Here is an 8,710-nt window from a genome sequence, read left to right on the forward strand (position 1 = left end):
ATTCTGGAAATGTGGCCAAATCATACATCTTTTTAATGTGATATGTCACAATTTCCAGGCACAACAGACTTATTAAACTTGATTGGATGCACCTGTCAGGATCCATCCACTTATGTGTTGTGTTAAGTATGTCTAGCTTAGTGGCTTAGACAGCTGCATCTCACATCTAAGTGCCTGGCTCCCACTCCCTGCTCCAGCTCTGCTCCTGACCCAGGATGCTTGTTGATGCAAACCTTGGAAGGCAGCAGTGATGGCCCAAGTGACTGGGTTCTTGCCACCCATGTGGTGTGAGACCTGGACTGAGTTCCTAGCACCCAGCTTCAGTCCAGCCCGAGCTGTTGTGGGCATTTGGGTAGTGAACCAGTGGATGGGAGCTCTTTTTCTCTGCATTTCTCTGCTTCTCAAATAGATAAGAATCGTTCTTACTCTCTTTGGCTATTTTCGCCAACCTATAAATGTTCAGAAGATAAAGAATCGGGCTTCTATAAAAGGCGGGGTTATAAAATGCAAACTTTTCACGAGGAGGAACGGTTCTTGGATGAGAGTAATTTTATAAAGGGAATACGGTGGGTATTTGGCAGTGGTAAGGCCGCAGCTTGGGGCACCTGTGTCCCAGCTTGGGGCGCCTGGGTCTACCCTATTCCAGCTAACGTGTGCTTGGGGAGACAGCAGGGGGATCCTGAGAGAGTGAACTCCAAGAAGATGGCAGAAAAGCCCCAGCTCTCCTGAGACCCAGGCTGGAGGTGTACAGGTCCTTGCCACTGCCTTCCCATGGAGGCACACTCAGTCCAGCCCAGACTCAGGACAGGGGAAGTGCACATCCCTGCTCAGTGGGAGGAATGTGGCCATTTTTATCCCACCAAAGGATGTCACACACTATGCCACAGAGGCATCATACGACCTTTGTGAACTAATATGCATGGCCCAGCCCTTCAAGGTCTTTGAGTCAGAGTGGAAGATCTGTATGTCATTTTACTGTGTGCTCATAATCCACACTGGGGCAAGGCGATGTGGTGAGGTACCAACACCGTGGTGGGCATCGCCAAGCATTTTCCCTAAAAGAATGTGGAAAAACCATGTGTCCTTCCACACGCTTTTACACTACGGGCCAAAATGTCTTGTCCTGAATTGAAGTAACTGTAGGGATATAATTTCTTTAAAAAATATTTATTTATTTATTTATTTGAAAGTCAGAGTTACACAGAGAGAAGGAGAGGCAGAGAGAGAGAGAGAGAGAGGTCTTGCATCTGCTGGTTCACTCCCCAATTGGCCACAATGGCCAGAGCTTCTTTCGGGTCTCCCATGTGGGTTCTGGGGCCCAAGGCCCCGGGCCATCTTCTACTGCTTTCCCAGGCCATAGCAGAGAGCTAGATCAGAAGTGGAGCAGCCGGGACTCAAACTGGAGCCCATATGGGATGCCAGCACTGCAGGCGGTAGCTTTACCCGCTACACCACAGTGCTGGCCCCAAGGGATATAATTTCTAATGTCCTATAGACATTGTAAACTTTAAATAAAATATATATACCACATGATATCTGAATTTCAAAGTAATTTGATATCCACCATCTGCTATTTTTCAAACTACATGAAAAAACTCTTCTTTGACAGTTTTACATCATTTCTTTTCCTCATTAAATGTGTATTTCGGTTATACTTCTCTGCGATATAAATATGGATATATATTTAAATCTAATTTTCTAAAATATCATGTGATGTTTTAAATATCCCACTCTATGTTTTCAATAATTACTTCTGGATTTAGTCATCATTATAATAATTACTATGGCATAATAGAACACAAATGAAAATTTCTCACAAATTTTGGTAATTATAAGAACATAGCACTTTATGGGAAATGTATTCTAAGTGAGAGGGATGATTTTCTTCTCTATTTTTTCATATCATTTTTATTTCCTAATTTTCTTCTTTTGATTCATATGTCTGGATAAATACTCCTGTTGCTACAATCAAAAGGAATTCAACATCACTTCTATTCCCATTTTTCAACCACTTTTCTAAGTTCAAACACTTAGAAAATTCATACACAGAAGTAAATGGAAAATAAAATTTTCATAAAATGGCATCCATTTTTTAACTCCTTCCAAGCAACACTCCAAAGACCCCACCACAGTGCATCAACATTGATTACTTTCAATGATTTCATCCAATAATTCAACCAAATACCACTATAATGTGATCCAAGACTTGGAAACCAATATGACTTTATCACCAAACTTCTTTATTTTTATTTTGACAGGCAGAGTGGACAGTGAGAGAGAGAGACAGAGAGAAAGGTCTTCCTTTTACCGTTGGTTCACCCCCCAAATGGCCGCTACGGCTGGTGCACCGCGCTGATCCGAAGCCAGGAGCCAGGTGCTTCTCCCGGTCTCCCATGGGGTGCAGGGCCCAAGCACTTGGGCCATCCTCCACTGCACTCCCTGGCCACAGCAGAGAGCTGGCCTGGAAGAGGGGCAACCGGGAAAGAATCCAGCGCCCCTACTGGGACTAGAACCTGGTGTGCCGGCGCCGCAGGCGGAGGATTAGCCTATTGAGCCACGGCACCAGCCCATTTATCACCAAACTTCTTACCAGTATGGATGGACTTCTTCCCCCATGTCTGGAAGTGTGCTCTTGGAGACAGAGCACCAGGAACCATCAAGGCATGGCGACAGGCGTCCCTTGCTCAGAAAAGTGACCTTTCTCATGAAGGGCTAAGGAGGGGGTGGATACTATGAATGATGGGAAGCAGTGGAAGGAGCTGGGGGACGGGGGTGAAGTGTGTGCTCCCTGGAGCTGTGAATCCCTGCTCCATACCTGGAAAACCGGCTGCTATGGTCGCGGAAAGGTTTGAGTGTCCCTTACGGATTCGGGTGTTGAAATGTAATCCTAATCTAAGTATGGAAACCGAATCTAAGTGTGGTGTTTAGAGGTGAGACCTTTTGAGAGGGTTGGGATTAGATGTGATTATCAGGACAGAGCCCCAGTGATTGCATACTGAGCTTTGAAAGAAGAGAGAGACCGGAAGACACACACTCGTACACCTACGCCTGCCTTGACTCTTGCCATGTGATGCCTGCACTGCCAGGGGCTGTCCACACAAGACAGCCTCTGGCAGATATGAGCTCCTGACTTTGGACCTCCAGAACAAGAGCCAAAATAAACGTCTTATCGTTATAAAGTTGCCTACCTTAGTAGTAATGAGAAATGGATTAACACAGCAGCTAAATGTTCACACTTTTTACATAAAGCACCGTGGGAGAACAGCTCCAGGGTGACCAGTGAGAAGCCAGAGAACTTCCGGGAAATGAGTAAGCAGGTGGATATGGTGGGGAAAGGGGCAATGAATCAGCTAACACAGTTGCTTCCTCGTGGAAAAATCCTCCACACATTCACACGAGAAGTTACAGGTGATTAGATTACTATAGAGATGGAATGTTTTGAACATGAAGAATATCAATAGAAACTTCATGACTGGCATCTAGTAGAATAATAAATATCTCTGAATGAATGAATGAGTGAGTGAATGAATGACATTACTGGAAATCTGGAATTCTTCCTGAGAGGGACGTGTCTAGGGCCACCATATGCGATATTTTTATGATAGCTGAAGCAAGAAAATTTGGATTTGTATGATAGTATGTTTGTCCTCAACCTGAAATCATGGACATAGACTAAAACTCTCCAAGCTGACTCAGCAATAATAAGTGAATTTTTAAAAAAAAAATCATGTATTTATTTAGAAAGTCAGAATTAGAGAAGGAGAGAGAGAGAATATGAATATGACTTCAACGGCCAGGGCTGTGCCAGGCCAAAGCCAGGACCAGGAGCTTCATCCGGGTCTCCCACGTGGGTGGCAGGGCCCAAACACTTGGGCCATCTTCCACTGCTTTTCCCAGGCCATTAGCAGGGACCTGGATCCGAAATGAAATAGCGAGGACTTGAATTCCATGTGGGATGCAGGCTTTGCAGGCAGTGACTTTATCTGCTATGCCACAATGCCAGCCCCAATAGGTGGATATTCACAAGTGTCACCCAGCAATATTTTAAGAACTGGAATGAAGATTATTTATGTTGAAAGAGACAGAAGGTTAATTATTCAGTGCTGTATGTAGAAGTTACTCCTTGAATTGTGAAATAGAATTAACATAATATTGATGTAAGATGAAGGCTAGTATTTTAAAATATATAGACTAAAACTTACAAATATTTACCCCACATGATACTCCTTTTTCCTAACATAGAGAAGTTACTGGTAGCTGGTGGTCCATCTTAGGACAAAAGTTTCCAGCGCAATTTCATATCCGGGTCTGGCCATACACCAGTTCTTCCTAGTGAGGTAGGATGTGATTTTGTCACTGCTGGGCTGGTGTATTTAAGAAGCAGTTGGGTGTTCACTGTCTTTTTCCCTTCTGCTGGCTAGAAACAGCAGTCCAGGAGGTGGCTACAGTTGCACCCGGGTACAATGTGGAAGGCTTTAGGATTTTTGAACCTATTTTGGGGAAAACTACCTGCTGAAAAGGAATTTCTCATTGCATTGCTACATGAAAAACAACCGAAGATCCGTTATATTAAACCACCAAAATATGATTTGTTACAGCAACTAGCATTTCCCAATAAAACATAGTCTAATTAAAAATGAGTGATAGATCTAGACAGATATTTCTCAAAAGGAGACATCGAAATGGCCAAAAGCTACATGATAAAAATGCTCACTCTCACTAATCATCCAGTAAATGCAAATCAAACCACAGTGAGATACCACCTCACGCCTGCAGGATTGGGCATTAGCAAAAACAGGGGTGGAGAGAATGTGGAGAGGAGGGAATCCTTGCACACTGCTGGCAGGAAGGTAAATTAGCAACAGACACTGTGGAAAGCAGTATGGAGGTTCCTCAGAAAACTTAAAATAGAACGACCCTATGATCCAGCAATCTCGCTCCTGGGTATACATCCAAGGGAAATGCAATCCATCCGTTGCAGAGACGTCTCCACTCCTGTGTTTATTGCAGGACTGCTCACCATAGTCAAGAAGTGGGAACAGCCTAAGTGCCCACCCACCAGCGGTGAACGAGAATGTGGTGCACACACACAGTGGGGTGCACTGAGCTGTAACAGCGGATGACGTCTTGTCACCTGCACCAGTGTGGATGGCATTGGAGGTCATTATGTGACGTGAAGTAAGCTAGATATCACACGATCTCACTCGTAAGTGAGTCCTCACAAGCGGGTGATCCCGTGGAAGTTAAAAATGCAGTGGTGGTTGCTAGAGATTGGGTAGGGAAGGACAGAGATGCGGAAAAGTTGGTTGCTAGGTACCAGGCTGTAGCTAGATAGGAGTAAGAGGTTCTGGGGGTTCCACTGCACAGCAAGATGACAAGAGATAAGGTACTGTGTATTTCCCTGTAAAAAAAAAAAGTAGAAGATTGAAAAAAGAGAGAGACCCCAAATCCACTATCTCATTGTGGCTTTGCTCTATGTTTCCTGATCATTAATGGACAGTGGCTGTCTGTTCTGTATTTGAGGCAAGGTAAAATATTGATATCTAAGGAAAGGAAGGCACATGTGTGTGTAAATTCCTCCTCTGGTCAGGTGCATCTGGACGTGCCTGCTTCACTCCAGGGCTGCACTCCAACATGCCAACTTCCTCAATGGCTGCACCAAAAAATGCTCGGAACACACGCGGACGCTATGGATTCTAGCACCTTTGGAAAAATTCTTTGAAAAATGAGGTTGCTCCAGCCTGGATCAGACAAGCAAGCAAAGAGCAGCACGTCCCATTATTAGAATGATTAAAGCCAGCAGCACAGTCAGCCTGGTGGTTTTGGGTGAGATGAAGAACAGTTGTCCTGGCCGTGGCATCTGTGTGTTGCACTTGGTGATGACAGCCGCAACTGGCAGGGGGCAGTGTGACAGGCGGGAGCCCACTGCCCATCCGTCTTCATTCAGCCGTCCTTCCCAAAGGCCAAGGTTACAGACCCTCTGCTGATAGCATTCACACACTGTATCATGCTTCTGTTTGGAGCCCACTGAGTGCAGTAGGGCGGTAGGAGTCTATGCCATTTATTCACATGACTTTGAACATAGGAGTCTAATGCCGCGGTGTTTTTTATTTTTTTTTAAGGAGAGGAGACTCCTGAAGTCTTAATATTTTAGGAGAGTAGGTAAAAAGAAAGGACTAGAACAAGGAATACCCGGCTGCCAACGCTCCTCTAACACGAATGCTCACCAAGCAGGAGAGAAATGAAATCACATTTGAATCAGTTACGGTTAGACATCCCATTCTAAGTGCAGATATTCAGCTAACCAAACTTCTGAATTTTGCTCCATCTTTGAAGAGGTCAGTTTTGATTATTTTCCAGGAGAATCAGATGCAGCACATGGCTACAGTTATGCAGAATGCAAGTGAGTTCTAATTACTAGGCTGCTCTTCGATTCGAACGCATCAAGAATGCTCACAGCATGATGATTACAATCCAACAGGGCACAGGCCATGCCATCGTCGCAGTCCGAGTTTTAGGCTATAATCCACATGTTTTGTTTATATGCTGTGTTTCAGTTTTCAAAAATCTTTAAACTTACACAAAAATCTTTGCCCATATTGACCTAGTGCTCTGAGCAGTGGTTCAATTCCAGAAAATATCCATTTTTGCCACATGTTGCTGCAGGAACCACCCCCCAAATCTCTGGCTTACTTCTCTCACATTTGATGCTCTCTGTGGCTCAGCCTCATGAATCTCCATTTCAGGACCCAAGCCGGAGGAGCAGCCCATCCCTGGGCCATGCCATGGTCATGATAACAGGAAGACAGGGTGAAGCAGACGGCTCGTGGTTCATCAGACTTCCTCTCTGGTGTAGCCTGGTACGCTGCCAGCTCCCATGTGTAGGTCAAGGTGAGTCACACGGTCAAGTGTGATGGTGTGGAGGAAGGGGACAGTCCTCTTGCAGGAAGAAGAGCTGGGAATTGATAAGAACAACACACCCTTCCCCCGCACACCCTTTGGGTCATAAATACCCATGTCCCTCCATCTGTGTGCCACACATGCCACTCTCTTAGGGGGTAAAACCCTCCCAAATCCCCACCAGCTAAAGCCCAGCTAAAGTCCCTCTCTCTGGTCCCTGTCTGACTCCCCTTCACATGGAAACCCACAAACAATAGCGTCATTTTTTGAAGAAAAATGGCAGCGCAGGCACCCCCATGAGTAAAGGCAGGGGACTGGGAGGCGCTCACAGCAGTCACAGGGGTCTCAATGGGCGGAAATGGCCACGTCTCTCTACCTTGCAAGAGATTTTGTGTCTTTGCTCCTCTACAGAGCTTGATGGTGTTTATAATCTGCTGGAACTCTGATCCTTCTCAACGTTATTAGAACACAGAGGGGTTCTTTAGCAAGCGTTGTAACTATTTTTTAAAACCCTTGATTTGACTTTGAGATGTTGCCAATTTTCTGCTGAAGATTTTTCTTCTCTTGCTAATGTTGTGACTGATACAGAAGCCCAAAGATTGACATATTATGCACAGCCTGACTCCTAATTATGTAACTTCAAATTCCCATGGTGAGACTTCCCGATCATCTCCAAGCAATGATGAATGATTTTTGCTTTTTGTTTTAACAGAGTTTGGCATCCAAGGAAGGATTAATAACCCCCCGTGCCTCCCTTCCCACTTTCTGCAGTGACCGGGAGGCACCCCAGCCCCGGTCCACAGAGGTGGCCACCACACTGAGGGGAGTGACCCAGAGTAGGGGTGGGGGACAGAAGGCTCTTCTCCCAGCTGGGGCCACATTTGGATTCCAGAATCAACACCATCCAATGAGGATGTGGGAATTTATATGGACTACAAAAAAGTGTAGGATTTGGACACGTGAGCTTTGCTTTTTTTTTTTTTCTTTTCTTTTCTTTCCAATTCCTTTTTCCTCTCTTAACTTGTTCCAGCAGGCAGCCAGTGGAAAGCCCAAAAGTCAGACATAATCTTGTTCTGGAACCCCAATAATGAAAGAAACAGAAGGTTAAGTGCTCCCAGTAGAACCTTCTCACGTGGCTCTCAAAGGGCAGAGACACAGCAAGATGTGGGTCTCCTGGAAGGAGCCCTTCACCTGGCTCTCCCCTTAGCTGGAGCACCAGCAACAGGCGCCAGCGTAAGGAGGAACTGACTCGCGACTGATGCTCTCCACAAACCTGAAATGAGACCCAAAGTCCAGACTTCTCCATTAGCCTCCGGTGAGCAGCTGCGGCCGCCCTGGCCCTGGGAACTGATGGCATCCACTCTCCGTTCCTCTCTCCTGCCTCCTCCTGTTTGCACCCCTGGCATTTTCTCTCTAGGGAGAGCTCTTCCCCCGTAAGCACTTACCCATCTGCCATCATCCACCAGCACCCTGTATCTTCCCGAGGATCCAGGAATCCGGGGTGTCCTGGAGGAGCAGTCTTGAGCTACGATGGCACCGTGGTGTGTAGGACTCAGCTTGAAAATGTTGCCTGTCCTCCGCAGGCACCTGCCTTTCGCTGTTCGCAGTTTTAGAAGCGACATTTCCATCATTCTTGCCTTGGTCTGTGGTCTCCCCGCCAAGACAAAGGCGCTGATTGACTTTTGTGTTAAATAACAGGAGGTGCCGGCAATATTTTCACTTGACAGGGGAAGGCGTGGCCTGCCTCTGTAATTTAAGCATCAGATTCCAGAAGGGGTACTTTGTAGTTGGGATTTTTTTGCAGGAAGCC

The sequence above is a fragment of the Oryctolagus cuniculus genome, chromosome 14 (assembly GCF_051225735.1).
Source record: "Oryctolagus cuniculus isolate XC-2025 breed Fujian yellow rabbit chromosome 14, ASM5122573v1, whole genome shotgun sequence".
In the NCBI taxonomy this organism is placed as follows: Eukaryota; Metazoa; Chordata; class Mammalia; order Lagomorpha; family Leporidae; genus Oryctolagus; species Oryctolagus cuniculus.